The sequence below is a fragment of the Meles meles genome, chromosome X (genome assembly GCF_922984935.1).
Source record: "Meles meles chromosome X, mMelMel3.1 paternal haplotype, whole genome shotgun sequence".
Classification (NCBI taxonomy): Eukaryota; Metazoa; Chordata; class Mammalia; order Carnivora; family Mustelidae; genus Meles; species Meles meles.
In genome coordinates, this window is record NC_060087.1 from 103,517,634 (window position 1) to 103,533,001 (window position 15,368).

At 35.4% G+C, this 15,368-nt stretch overlaps 1 non-coding gene and 1 pseudogene across 1 annotated transcript; one reads left to right on the forward strand and one right to left on the reverse strand.

Annotated features, from left to right (window-relative positions):
• Nucleotides 1-564: 564 nt before the first annotated feature.
• On the reverse strand, nucleotides 565-682 carry LOC123935750 (annotated as a pseudogene).
• Nucleotides 683-14,991: 14,309 nt separating this feature from the next.
• Nucleotides 14,992-15,097, forward strand: LOC123935691. Its single transcript, XR_006816971.1, has one exon. It is a non-coding gene; the product is annotated as a U6 spliceosomal RNA (small nuclear RNA).
• Nucleotides 15,098-15,368: the final 271 nt, after the last annotated feature.

Below are 15,368 nucleotides of genomic sequence, written 5' to 3' on the forward strand. Positions count from 1 at the left end.
TTTAAAAAAAAAAGAATATTGAAGGAGATTTTTGGGTAATAAGAATGTTGCTTGCTAATAAATTTGGGATTGGAGTAATCCTTAATAAAATGCATATTAAAATCCCTAATCATCTTCATGAGGGATCAAAGAATGAATCAGTATCCTGACTCAAAGAAATTGGAAAAGCAATAAAAGAGGAATTAGATGTCAATAAAAGTGTATAAATAAATTTGAAGGGGATAAATGAACAGAAATGAAGAATTTGATTTTCAATAATTAGCAATATAAATATTAAATCTAAAATTTTGATAATAAATGAGGAAGGCTAAAAGTAAAGAAATATACATTAAGAATAAAAGAAGAGGAAATAACCAAAGGTAAGAGTTTTAATATTGTGTGGCACCTGGGTGGCTCAATAGGTTGAGTATCTGCCTTTGCCTCAAGTCATGATCCCGGGGTCTTGGGATCGAGTCCCACATTGTGCCCCTTGCTTAGCCAGGAGCCTGCTTCTCCTTCTGCCTGCTCTACCTGCCACTGAACCTGCTAGTGCTCTCTCTCTCTGAGAAATAAATAAATAAAATCTTTTAAAAAAAAGTTTTAAAATCATATATTTTCTGTTTTTTTCACATAAAATTTCAATTAGCAATAATCGCACCTCGGATAAACCTCATTGGCTACGATACTGCCACTGCGCAAAGCTTCACATAAAATTTCAAACCAGCATGAATATATGCAAATATTAAGTTCCAAATTGGTTCAATAAGAGATAAAAACTTATGAAAAACATTACCCATGGGCAGAAAATGTAGTGACAATTTTCAATTTGAATACAGGTGTGAACATCCGACATAGGTTCCTTATAAACAGAATTTAAGAGTATATAAATTAATTAAAGAACTTCAAGAAGTATACTATATATATATATATTATACAGTGTCATGATATTTGCAATTGTAATAACAGTTATAAAGAGTTATAAAGTTATAAAGAGAAAAATAAAGAATATAGTCATTTGGACAGATGTGAAAAATCATCAAATTCATTATCTGTTATATATGAGAATAACAAAATACTTATAGATTCCTCATTAAAGTAGAAACTAGCATCTTTTTTTTTAAAGATTTTATTTATTTATTTGACAGAGAGAGATCACAAGTAGGCAGAGAGGCAGGCAGAGAGAGAGAGAGAGGGAAGCAGACTCCCTGCTGAGCAGAGAGCCCGATTTGGAACCTGATCCCAGGACCCTGAGATCATGACCTGAGCCGAAGGCAGCGGCTTAACCCACTGAGCCACCCAGGTGCCCTAGCATCTTTTTTTGATTGAAGTATATTTAAAGTTTTTTTTTTTTAATTTTATTTATTTATTTGACAGAGATCACAGGTAGGCAGAGAGGCAGGCAGAGAGAGAGGAAGGGAAGCAGGCTCCCTGCTGAGCAGAGAGCCCCATGTGGGGCTCCATCCCAGGACCCTGAGATCATGACCTGAGCTGAAGGCAGAGGGTTTAACCCACTGAGCCACCCAGGCGCCCCTGATTGAAGTGTATTTAATATAAAGTATTCTAGTAGTTTCATTACCCATTGCTCATCTCATTGAGTGTACTCTTAATCCCCTTTATCTATTCTTTTTTTTCTGACTTTATTTGTTTTTTAAATTGCACATGTGAGTGATATCATATGGTATTTATCTTTATTTGTCTGACTTATTTCACATAGCATCATACCCTTCAGGTGTATCCATTTTCTTGTAAATGGATTTTTCTTTTTCTTGTAAATGTAAATTTTCTTGTAAAGAATCTCATTCCCTTTTAAGGCTGAGTAATATTCCATTCTGTGTGTGTGTGTGTGTGTGTGTGTGTGTGTGTGTGTGTGTGAGTGTATCACTTCTTTTTCCCTTCATTTGTAAATGTACACTTGAGTTACTTTCACATCACTGGCTTTTTAAATACTGAAATAAACATAGGAGTGTGTATGACTTTTCAAAGTCGTGTTATCTTCTTTGGATAGATTCTCAGTAGTGGCATTACTGGAGCACATCATAATTCAATTACTATTTTTTGAAGGAATCTCCATCCTGTTCTTTCTTTTTCTTTTTATTTTACTTCTGTTTAACTTCCAGTTAGTTTACATATAGTTTAATACTAGTTTCACATGTATAGTATAGTGATTTAACACTTCCCATATTACACTCTGTGCTGATCATTCCAATTGCACTCCTTACTACCCTTAAACTATTTTATCCTTCCCCACACTGACCTCCCCTATGGTAACCATCAAGTTGTTCTCCATAGTTATAGTCTGTTTCTTGGTTTGCTTCCCTGTCTCTTTTTTTTTCTCTTTGTTCTTTTGTTTGTTTCTTAAAATCCACAAAAGAGTGAAATCGTATCATACTGTCTTTCTTTGACTGACATATTTCGCTTAGCATAATACTCTAGTTCTATCCATGTCATTGCAAATGGCAAGATGTCATTCTTTTTGATGGCTTTGTAATATTCCATTGTATATATATACACCATATCGTTTTTATCCATTCATCAGTTGGTAAACATCTGGTTAACCATTGTAGATAATGCTGTTATAAATATCAGGGTGCCTATATATCATTTTGGATTTTTTTTTAAACTTTTATTTATGTAAGAGAGAGAAAGCATGGTGAGCAGGCAGAGGGAGAAGAGAGAGAGAATCTTAAGCAGATGTCATGCTGAGAGTGGAGCTTGATGTGATAATCCATCCCATGACCCTGAGATCAGGACCTGAGAAGAGACCTGGAGTCAGCTCTAGAAGGCACTGTGCCACTCAGGCATTCCCCTTCTAATCAGTAATTTTGTGTGTTTTGGGTAAATAACTAGTATTGCAATTGCTGGATCATAGAGTAGTTTTATTTTTTTCTTTTTTCAAATTTTTGTTTAACTTCTAGTTAGTTAACATAAAATGTAATATTGGTTTCAGGAGCAGAATTTAATGATTGATCACATATATAACATTTTAATGTTTATTTTAATTTTAATAAAGGCATTTTAATAAGGGCCCTCCTTATTCCCACCACCCACTTATTCCATCCCCCACCCACCTACCTCCATCTACTCTGTTTGTTCTCTATTGGTCACAGTCTCTTATGATTTCTTTCTCTCTCTTGTTTTTTGTTTTGCCTTCCCATATGTTCATCTGTTCTGTTTCTTAGATTACACGTAAGAATGAAATCATATGTTATTTGTCTTTCTTTGGCTGAATTATTTCACTTAGCATGATATACTCTAGGTCCACCCATGTCATTGCATACCTCAAGATTTCTTTCATTTTGAGGGCTGAGTGTTTTTACACTGAATGTATATGCTACATCTTCTTTATTCATCATTCGGTGAACATTTGGGCTCCTTTCGTAGTTTAGCTATTGTTGGTAATGCTTCTATAAACATTGAGGTACATGTACCCCTTTGAATCTGTATTTTTTATCATTCTGGTTAATAGCTAGTAGTGCAGGTGTTTGGTCATAGGGTAGCTCTATTTTTAGCTTTTTGAGGAGCCTCCATACTCTTTTCCAGAGTGGCTGCATCAATTTGCATTCCCACCAACAGTACAAAAGTGTTCACCTTTCTCCACAACCTCACCAACACTTGATTGATATTCCTAGTATTTTTTGATATTAGCTATTCTGATACATGTGAGGTGATATCTCAGAATGATTTTTATTTTTATTTTACTGATTATGAGTAATGTTCAGCATCTTTCATGTTTCTGTTAGCCACATTTATGTCTTCTTTGGAAAAATGTCTACCCATGTCTTCTCCCCGTTTTTAATTGGATTATTTGGTTTTTGCATGTTCAGTTTTATGAAGTGTTTATATATTTTGGATAATGAACTCTTCATCAGATATGTCACTAGCAAATACCTTCCCCCATTCTGAAGGTTGCCTTTTAGGTTTTTTGGTTCTTTCCTTTGCTGTGCAGAAGGTTTTTTTATCTTGATAACGTCCCAGTAGTTAATTTAATTTAATTAATTTATTTATTTTTAAAGATTTTATTTATTTGACAGAGAGAGATCACAAGTAGGCAGAGAGGCAGGCTGAGAGAGAGAGAGGAGGAAGCAGGCTCCCTCTGAGCAGAGAGCCCGATGCGGGGCTCGATCCCATTACCCTGGGATGAAGACCTGAACCGAAGGCAGAGGCTTTAACCCACTGAGCCACCCAGGTGCCCCTATTAACTTCTAGTAGAATCATAAATGGGATGGTTTTCTTAATTTCTCCTTCTGTTACTTTATTATTTGCGTATAGAAATTCAACCTATTTTTGTACATTAATTTTGTATCCTGTAACTTTACTAAATTTGTCTATCAGTTCTAGCAATTTTTTGAAGGAGTCCTTTGGGTTTGCTAAATTATCATGTCATCTGCAAATAGTGAAAGTTTTACTTCTTTCTTGCTGATTTGGATGCATTTGATTTATTTTTGTTGTCTCATTGGTGAGGCTAGGACATCCAGTGCTATGTTAAATAAAAGTGGTGAGAGTAGACATCACTGTCTTGCTTGTGACCAGTTTTTCCCCATTAAGTATTATATTAGCTGTGGGTTTTCATATTTGGCCTCTATTGTGTTGCGGTATGTTCCTTCTATCCCACCTTTGCTCTGGAGTTTTATAATTAATGGATGTTGTATTGTGTCAAATGCGTTTCCTGCAGCTGTTGAGAGGATCATATGATTCTTATGTTTTCTTTTGCTTATTTTTATATTTTATAAAGATTTTATTTATCTAACAGACAGAGAGAGCAAAAGAAGGGTTCGTGGCAGGCAGAGGGAGGGGGAGAAGCCAGCTCCCTGACAAGCAGGGAGCCCCATGTGGGACTCGATCCTTGGACTCCAGGATCATGGTTGAGATGAAGTCAGTCACTTAATCAACTGAGCTACCCAGGTACCCTAATCTTTTATTAATTTGCTGTGTCATGTTGATTGATTTGCAAATATAAACCACCCTTGCAGCCCAGGAATAAATCCCAGTTGATCCTGGTGAATGATTCTTTTAATGTCCCGTTGGATATGATTTGCTAGTACCTTTTTGAGAATATTTGCATCCATGTTCATTACAGATATTGCCCTGTCATTCTCTTTCTTAGTGGAGTCTTTATCCATTATTGTTATTAGTGTAATGTTGGCCTCCATTTCTGTTGTCTGGAATAGTTTAGAGAAGAATTAGTATTAAGTCTTCCTTAAAAGTTTGATAGAATATACCTGTTAAGCTGTCTGTCCCTTGACTTTTGTTTGTTGAACAATTTTTTGATTTCTAATTCAAGTTTTTTCCTTAACTCTTTCAATTTTAGTGCTAGTTATTAATCTGTTCAAGTTTTCTATTTTTTTCTGCTTCAGTTTTGGCAGTTTCTATGTTTCTAGGAAATTATCCATTTCTTCCGGGTTGTCCAGTGTGTTCTCATGTAGTGTTCCCTAATATTCTCTTATAATTGTTTGTATTTCTGTGGTGTTGGTTGTTATTTCTCCTTTCTCACTTGGGATTTCATTTATTTGCTTCCTTTCTCTTTTCTTTTTGATAAGTCTGGCTAGAGGCCTATCAATTTTATTAATTGATTTTTTTCAATGAATCAGCTCCTGATTTCATTGATCTGATCTACTATTTTTTAAATTTCTATATTATTTTTTTCATCTCTAATCTTTATTATTTCCTTTCTTCTACTGGCTTTATGTTTTGTTTCTTGTTCTTTTCTGGTTCCTTTTGGCATATCATTAGGTTGCTTATTTGAGATGTTTCCTGCTTCTTGAGGTCGGCCTCTACTGCTATGTGCTTCCCTCTTAGGGTTGCTTTTTCTGCATCCCAAAGGTTGTGTAGTGATATTTTTTCATTTGTTTCCATGTATTCTCATTTCTTTTTTGAGTTCCTGTTGACCCATTCATTGTTTAGTAACATGCTTTTTCACTTCCATGTTTTTGTGGTCTTTCCAGATTTTTTCTTGTGGTTGACTTCTAATTTCGTAGTGTTTGTGCTCAGAAAACATGCCTGGTATGATTTCAGTCTTTTTGTATTTCAAGGGCTGTTTTGTGGCCTGATGTGTGACTAATCTGGAGAATGTCCCCTGTGCACTTGAACGTATGTGTTTTGTGGTATTTTAGAATGAAATGTACTGAAATATCTGTTATGTCCATCTGCTACAGTGTGTCATTCAAAGACCTTATTTCTTTTTTTGTCCTTTTTAGATGATCTGTTCATTGATATAACTGGGTGTTCGTGTCCCCTTCTATTAATTGTGTTATTATCCCTTAGTTCCTTTATATTCATTATTCATTATATTCATTAAATTCATTATTGAATTTTCTGATGTCAGATGCATAAATATTTATAATAATAAATTTTCTTGTTGGATTATCCTCTTTATGACTATATAATGCCCTGTTTTGTCTGTTTTTTTGGTCATATTTTAAATCTCCATTTTGTTCAGTAACAGTAATGCTGTTTGTCTTTGACCTCCATTTGCATGATAAATATTTCTCCATCCCCTCACTTTTATTTATTTATTTATTTTAAAGATTTTATTTATTTATTTGACAGACAGAGATCACGAGTAGGCAGAGAGACCAGGGAAGCAGGCCCCCTCCTGAGCAGAGAGCCTGATGCTGGTCTTGATCCCAGGGGTCTGAGATATTAACCTGAGCCGAAGGCAGAGGCTTTTTTTTTTTTTTTTTTTTTTAAATTGAGGGAAAGTGAGTTTGAGCGTTTTGTTTTTTTTTTTTTCAATATTTCATTTATTTATTTGACACAGAGGTAACAAGTAGGCAGAGAAGCAGGCAGAGAGAGGGGGAAGCAGGCTCCCTACTAAGCAGAGAGCCCGATGTGGGGCTCGATCCCAGGATCCTGAGATATTGACCTGAGCTGAAGGCAGAGGCTTAACCCACTGAGCCACTCAGGCACCCCCATCCCTTCACTTTTAATAACTGGGTATTTTTAGGGTTAAAAGTAGCCTCTTGCAGGCATCATATAGATGGGGCCTGTTTATTTTGTTTTGTTTTGTTTTTTAAAGATTTTATTTATTTATTTGTCAGAGAGAGCACAAGCATAAGCAGGGGGGTTGGGTGGCAGAGGGAGAAGCACACTCCCTGCTGAGCAAGAAGCCCAGTGGGGAGCTGCTCCCAGGACCTTGGGATCATGACCTGAGCTGAAGGAAGATACTTAATCCACTGAGCCACCCAGGTGGCCCTTGTTGGTGGTTTTTTTTTTTTTTTTTAAATTCATTCTGGCATTCTGTTTTAATTGCAATATTTAGTCTATTTACATTCAATGTTATTATTGATAGATATGTATTTTTTGCCATCTTAATACTTTTTTGTCTTTTTTTTTGGAGACTTTCTCTGATCCTTTCTTTTCTTTTTCACTGTTGATCTCTCCTTTGCAGTTAAGAAGTCTGCTTTAACTTAGAGGGCTGGTTTAGTGGTCATGGACTCTTTTATTTTTTGTTTTGTGGGAATTTCCATGCTCTATAGTGTATTCTTGGCTGCAAATTTTTCCTATTGAGCACTTTCAATATAGCATGCCACTCTCTGTTGGCTTGCCATGTTTGTTTTGAGAAATCTCCACCTAGCTTTTGGGTTTGTCCCTCGGAAGTTAAGTACTTGTTTTGTCTTGATGCTTTTAAGGTTCTTTCTTCAGTAAAATTTGCAGATTTAATTATAAATGTATTGGTGTTGACTGGCTTTTGTTTATTTTGATGGCAGTTCTTGTTGCCTCCTCGATCTAGATGTCTGTTTCCCTCCCAAGATAAAGGAAGTTTTCTATTCTTATTTCTTAATATAAATTTTGTGCTCATTTTCTTTCTTTTGTTCTTCTGGGTCTCATATCATATGGATGTTATTTCATTTGATGGAATCATTGAGTTCCCTATGTTGTTTCTTGTGTTCTATAATTCTCCTTTTTGTCTTTTGTTCTGCTTCATTACTTTTTGTTATTTTGTCTTCTAGGTCACTAATTCATTTCTCTGCTTCTTCCAGCCTACTGTTCATTCTAAAAGCTTCTTTCATGTCTCAATTATAACATTATTTCTCACTGATTCATTTTTATTTCCTCTTTCTTTGTGGTAATGGTCTCCCTAATGACTCCTCTTCTCAAACACACTGAGTTTTCTTCTGATTGTGTCTTTAAATTCTCCATCAGGAATGTTACTTATATTTGTTTCACTTGGATCTGTGGCTATGGCTTTATCTTGGTCTTTCATTTTGGATAAATTCCTCCATTTTTACATTTTGTCTAAGTCCCATTCTTCTGTGTGTTAGAAAAGCCATCTATGTCTCCTATTCCTGAAAGTAATGACCTTATCAAGAAGAATTCATGAAAGCGTAGGAACTGGTGCCTTAGGGAGTGTCTCAGGTATGTGATGTGTGTGCTCTTATTTTGAGTTGTAGCGTTTCTAGCCTTGAGACAAGTTGTCCACAGTCTCTTTCCTTGCCTGCTCTGGGCAGTGGTTAATATTGTCCTGAATGTGCAGTTTTAACTAGGAATGTTGTGGTCTGCTTGTAAAATGAGATCTGACACCAACTCCAGCAGATCTGAAGCCCTTTGGAACTCAGGTGTGGGGCGGGGTTTCTGATTTTCTTCTGGGCGAGGGGGTTCACTTCATTGGGACTGAAGAAGCTTGACTTTGAAGGGCATTACTGCTGGTGCACAATGGGTTGGGGCAGGGTGTAAGTAGGTTTTAGGTATCCAGTGTCCATGATGAGCTGAGTCCCTCAGGAGGATTTGTATTTATGCTGAAGGATAGGGCTGTGAAATGGTACCAGTCAACTCTTTTGTTTTATGAGAGGCTTCATAGTGAGACTTGCCTTTCAAGAAAGTGATCCTAAAATAGGTATAATGACCCCTTTGTGTGCTCCTGGCCATATCCCAGCCAAGGTTGTTGACCTTTAAAACCCTAGGCTTTAGCCATGTGGGTAGGTAAGGGTTTTGCTCCTCTGTTGGAAGAAGGTCCTGTCCTGTAGGGACTTAGTCAAGCTTGCCAAAGGAGCCATTCCTTCGGGGGGGGGGGGGGGGGGTTGTTATAAGTTTGTTAGGCAAGCACTATCCTTGCTTCACTCCTTCCCCAGAAGTGGCTCTGTATTTTTGCTTCTTTGATATGGCCTCTTCTCTCCATTTAGTTGTGGAGTTTGTTCTGTCATTCTTCGGGTCCATTTCTGGGGTATTTAGAATGATTTGATAGTTTTGAAATTGTGTTCATGGGATAAAATGAGCCTAGGATCCTACTAGTCCACTGCTGTCTGTCCTATAGTCTCATCCTTTTTTCTGACTGTCTGTTCCAGTTTATATTCCCACCAACAGTTTAGGGGTTTTTCCTTTTTCTCCACATACTAGCTAACACCTGTTGTCTTCTTATCTTTTGGATATTAGCCATTTTGACAGGTTTGAGGTAAAACCTTATTGTAGTTTTGAATTGCATTTCCTTCATGATTAGGGATAATGATCATCTTTTCACTTGTCTATTTACCATTAATTTTCTTTGACAAAATGTCTATTCAGATACTCTGCCCATTTTAATTGGATTATCTAGCATTGTATTTAATGGTCAAACACTGGAAGTGTTTCTAAAACAATTTGGGAAAAGACCATGATCTTGGAACAAACTGGTATTGTCTAAACCACTAAAATAAGTTTATTTTTTTACATGTGGGAAAATTACCATTATTTTCAGGTGATTGTTATGTAGAACATCCAAGAGAGGCTAAAAAAATTAATATATGCAGTATGAAAATTCAGTAAAATATTTGTTTAGTGGTTTGAAGTATGAATTATAACTACCAAAAAAGAATATTTCAAAGGCTTAAACCCCTAATGTGACTGTATTTTGATTTAGGATTTAAAGATGTAATTAGAGTTATATAAGGTCATAATAGTAGGGCTCTGATGATAGGATTAATGTCCTTATTAGTAGAGACACTAAAGAGCTTGGATATGCTCTATTTCTGTTTCTGTCATGTGTACCAATAAGTGGTTATGGCAACAGACAGTGGGATGCTGATATCCAGGAAGCCATGAGTGGAGGTCTTAGAATGAGCCCTACTTTACTACCATCTTCATCTTGGACTTCCTAGTCTCCAGAACTTGTGAGAAATTAATTTCTGTCATTTTAGCCATCCAAGCTATAGTACTAAACACGACATTCTAAGCTAATATATAGCCACCGGTTTTAGTATTAGTCGGATTCTCATATTGTAAGTGTATGTTTGTGTGTTGTATGTTTCCTCACCCTTTATATATGTTACGTATATGACTTTATATCTCTGAAATAATTTATTACGTATTTCCTAAATGCGTAATGTGGAGTAATACTGATGAAACTATTGAATAAAATCAGATTTTAAATTATTATAATTTGTAATTATAATGATATAAGTATTATGTTAAATTAAAATCTAAAAGGATAGAGTTCCCCATTTACATACACACCTAATCAGATCTCATTCACAATAGCATCAAAAACATTAACAATACAGGAAGTACATAAAAATGAAAAGAACCTGTAGGAATAATCTGTAACATTTACCTAAATATATATCTGTTTCTCATATTTGAAATAGAAAACTCCTTAGAAGTTAACTACTACATAAATATAATCTCAATAAATATTGAAATAGTGTGGTTTTGTATCATGGAAAATGTTTGCATTAATGAATGCATATATTCTAATACCCAGAGAACTTCAGAAAGGAGGAACCAATGAAGTTCATTGCCTTATCAGATTTTGAAAGTTTCTGTAACGCTAAGGAGAAATTAAAACATTATGGTGTTATCTTAGAAATGGAGCAGAGACTTCATATATGCTGTTAGGTGTATAAAAAAATTAGGTAACCATTGAAATTTATCATTGCGGCTCCACCATTTGTAATAATGATTACACCCTTTGAGGACCATTAAGAAAGAAGAATTCAGTGTCCTATTCTTATTGAAATTAGGTTATCCTGCAGATGTCCACATTTGGAAATAATGCAGATTTCAGTTATTATAAAGGTTAATCATAAGGGGAAAAGAGGAGTAGTTGAACTGGAGTCCCAATTATGAGAGTATCTCAGAAAGATGACTTAATATTGAATCCACTGAATAAATAAGGGCTCCTTAAAGAAATAAGACATAAAATGAATATTTTCTGAGAGCTTAGAGAAAACTTAACCTTTATATTAAAACATCACTATTTATGGAAATTGTCGGATGCAGTGGAAAGGAGTAAGTTCGATAATTAAACCACATCTCTCAAAAACCATAAATTATTTGGTTTTTGTTAGTCTTTGGAATTTTTACTTTGTTGATTATTTGTTGAGTATACTCTATATCTCCAGTCTTGGTTTGAAAAAATATTTTTCTGCAAGTTTATATTATCAGTGAGTGGCCCTGTACTTTTAGAAGTCTTAAAGTGGAGCTCACACAATTCAAACATTGGTCTTGTTTGCTGGATGACATTTTTGTAGTTGCAGAGGGAGTGTGATATGTCTGTGTTTGTCTAATGTCTTCATTAATGACTTTGAAAAGAATATAAATGTATGTGAATTAATTTTGAAATGATTGTAAAGGAGAAAATTTTGTGAACATTATGAGATTCCAAACAATAACCTCTCCAGGAGAGGTTCAGGATGTATGCAGACAAGAAAGCCAGATTTAACCTATCATGTAGATGCAATCATGCAGAGAAAATGATCAAAAATAAGATATTTTAGTCTAGGGAGTGTACTAACTGGAAATCAGCCATGCTGTGAGCATTTGGCAGCAACCAGAATAGAATTAGGCTAAATAAAATTCTCAAGGAGGGAATGGAAAGAGTCACACTTTCCAACTTTTCACTAAAAAAATTTTTTTTAATCTTTGAAGTATTTTTGTAAGACTTGATGCAGGCCATGGTCAAAAGGTCACAGACTGTAGACGTACATCTGGGTGATGAGATAGCATTCCATATCTGTTACTGACTTGGAGAAAAATCACTATAGCATGAATGAAATTTATTCATTAAAAAAAATCTGACCAGTACTTCCACTTGTTTAGAGAGTACTTTGGAAAAGGGTAAATGATGAGCCTAATTTGTGTTTTAGTGGAGGTTTCTGAAATAACATTTGTTTTAGAACTATAAGAAATGCTTTATGAAATTCAGAATCCTGGGATCTATCCCTGACCTAATCAGAGTGCTTCCATATGGATATCAGGAATATGCATTTTAAAAGTGGTGGGTTCCCCCCCCCCATGTAATAACTTTTGGGAGCCACAGTTTTGTGTTACCAGCACTAAAATGTGATGAATAGATAGTACAAAATAGATGTACGAAATAGTAACTGTATTTTAATATGGAATGCCTTTTCTGATGACTTGGAATATAACAGCCCAGAGTATCAGGGGCAGTCATCTGCATGCCTAGAAAGACAGGCATAGCAATATTTGAGTTAATGAAGACAGCCTCACGAATTAGTTACTACAAAATTTCATGGGGTATCATTCACATGAATTACAATGTGAATGGAACCCCCAAGGATTTGTACGGTAAAGACATTAAGTAATTATATACAGATTTTCCCATTTACTTCTATCTTTTTTGGATTCTGGAGAAGAGAATTTCATTCATTTATATCTTACTCTAAATTCAAAGACTTATATTTACTTTGATCTACATTCACTAGAATTTACAAATCTGATATTAAAATCCCTTGATCCTGGAATAGGGATGTAATTGGAAGTATATACCCTATTTAAACATTATACAGTTACATCTTCATTCATATATCATTCTCCTCAATTTTGGCGAATCACAGTTTTATAACCTGTAGAGTTAAGGGCCATACCCTGGGGCAAGAAAGATGCAACTAAAGATATGTTGATCTCATGATAGCCACCCTGAAACTATCAGCTAGCTTTGTCCTTGTCATGAGTACAACTACGATCCTGTCATATTATGTATTTTAGTTTGTAAAGAAAAAAAAAAAAATCAGTGTTTTAGGATATAAGAAAAGTTGCAGACAGCTTGATGAGCCATAGATTACATTTAGAATATTTTCACTCAAATGCAATTTTTTTGCACCTGCAAGCAGATTGTAACCTTGAGAAGAATCTTATGCACAAAATTAGAGGCCACAGTGGAAAATTTACTTCTGAGAGTAGGTCATCAAAAAAAGCATGCTGAGTCCAGATGCAGAGGAAATTAGAACCTTTGTTTGTTCTCTCTTTGAGGACAATTGTGCCCTCTGTGAAAATTACATAGCCCCTCCTTACAGTGTTTGAGGGGGAGAGAAACCCATTAACAAAATAAGTATGGGAGGCATTGGAACACAAAATCAGGAGGAGGAGTTAGGAAAATAATTGAGTTTGAAAACTGCTGAGTCATTATGACTGATTGTATAACCCCAGGAAATAGAAGGAGCGACAAAATAAGTTACCTGAGTTAAGAGGGTACATGGAACTGGGTAAAGTAGTTAGTACCAGGTCATGGCGCCTTCCACAGGTTTCCCTTCTGGAAATCTTTACTTCACCCTACTGCCCTTTCTAGATTCCTCCTTATTTCCTCCTTTCTTTTCTTAACTAAAACTTCTCTTTATAATTTGACTTTCTATCCTCTCCATGCATCCCTTCTTAGCCCCAAACTTAAATACATTTAATCTGAAGTTTCTTCTCGCCATGGTAGTACATCTATAATCCTAACACTTATCAGTGCCATATCAAAGCTATATTTCCAGGTCCCAAATTCTTTCTCAATCTATTTCTGCTTTTCTGAATATCTGCTGGATTCTCCATCTAAAAGTAATAGCCACGACGAAAGCAAAAAGAGCAAAGGCATCACTTAGAATAGAATAGATTATATATTGAGCTCTGCCAGGCCCTGTTTCAAGTGCTTTACATGTACTAACTCATTTGATTCTCTGGAGACTATGAGGTAGGTGCTTCTATTAACCTCATTATAAAGATAAAGTAACAAGTTTGAAGAGGATTCATAACTTTCTCCAAGGTCACATAAACTATGGACTAGGAGAAGATATTTGCAAATGACTTATCTCATAAAAGTTTAGTATCCAAAATGTATGAAGAACTTATCAAGCTCAGTATCTTAAAAAGTAATCCAATTTAAAAATGGACAGATGGCATCAACAGACACAACAGACACATGAAAAATTGTTCAACATCACTAGTTATCAGGGAACTGTAAATCAAATCTATAAGGAGATACCACCTGACATCTGTCAGAATGGCTAAAATCAACAACATGAGAAAGAACAGGTGCTGATGAGGATGTGAAGAAAAGGGAATGCTCTTGTATTGTTGGTGGGAATGGTACAGCCACTCTGGATAACAGGATGGAATTTCCTCAAAAAGTTAAAAATAGTATACCCCATGATTCAGCTGTTGTACTACTAAGTATTTACACAAGGATTACAAAGATACTAATTTATATTAAGAAATCTACTGCACTGTTTATAGCAGCATGATCTGCAATAGCCACATTATGGGAACCACACAAGTGTCTATCGACCAATGAACAAATAGAGAAGACTTTACTCACACATATGCATCACACGCAGGAATATTACTCAGCCGTAACAAAGAATGAAATCTTGCCATTTGCAAAGATGTCGATAGAGCTATAGGATATTACGGCAAGTAAAATAAGTCAGTCAGAGAAAAACAAATAGCATACGATTTTAGTCATATGTGGAATTTAAGAAACAAAAGAACAAAGGGAGTGGAAAAAAAGAGAGAGAGGCAAACCAAGAAACAGACTCTTACCTACAGAGAACAAACTGATGGTTACCAGATGGGTGGTGTGTGAGGGGGTTATAGGTAATCATGATGGAGATTAAAAAAAAACAACACACCTTTTTATGCTGAATGTGGATAGTTTGATATAGTTTAACTTTTACGAACAGATTTCATAGCTTTTGAAGAGTATAGATTTATTTTTTAAGTAGCATTCATTTATATTAATGCTTTCCTCCAGTTAAATATGAGTTTCATCTATTCATTTTTTAAAGATGGTGGAGAGTTCCTTTTTTTAAATGGGTATAACTACTGCTTGCCTTGGCAGCACATATACTAAAATTGAAATTCTACAGAGAGATTAACATGGTCCCTGAGCAAGGGTAACATGCAAATTTCTGAAGTGTTCCCTGTTTAAAAAATAAGAAAATTAAATAGGTGTAACTAAATAGAATTATCTGGAGTTTCACTTATTAGCTGGGTGTGTGTTATTTGGCAAATAGGTCGTCAGCAATGCCGTTCTGTAGTGACGTCCGCCAGCTCCATCAGATATGTAAACACTGGATTAACATGTATGACGAACCAGGCCCAAACATCTTCTTACAGATCCAAACTTACGTGATCGGATAGTGCTTCCGGTTTTAATATCTCCAGGCTGAATTAGATATAGATAGCTGGTTGAATGTTGG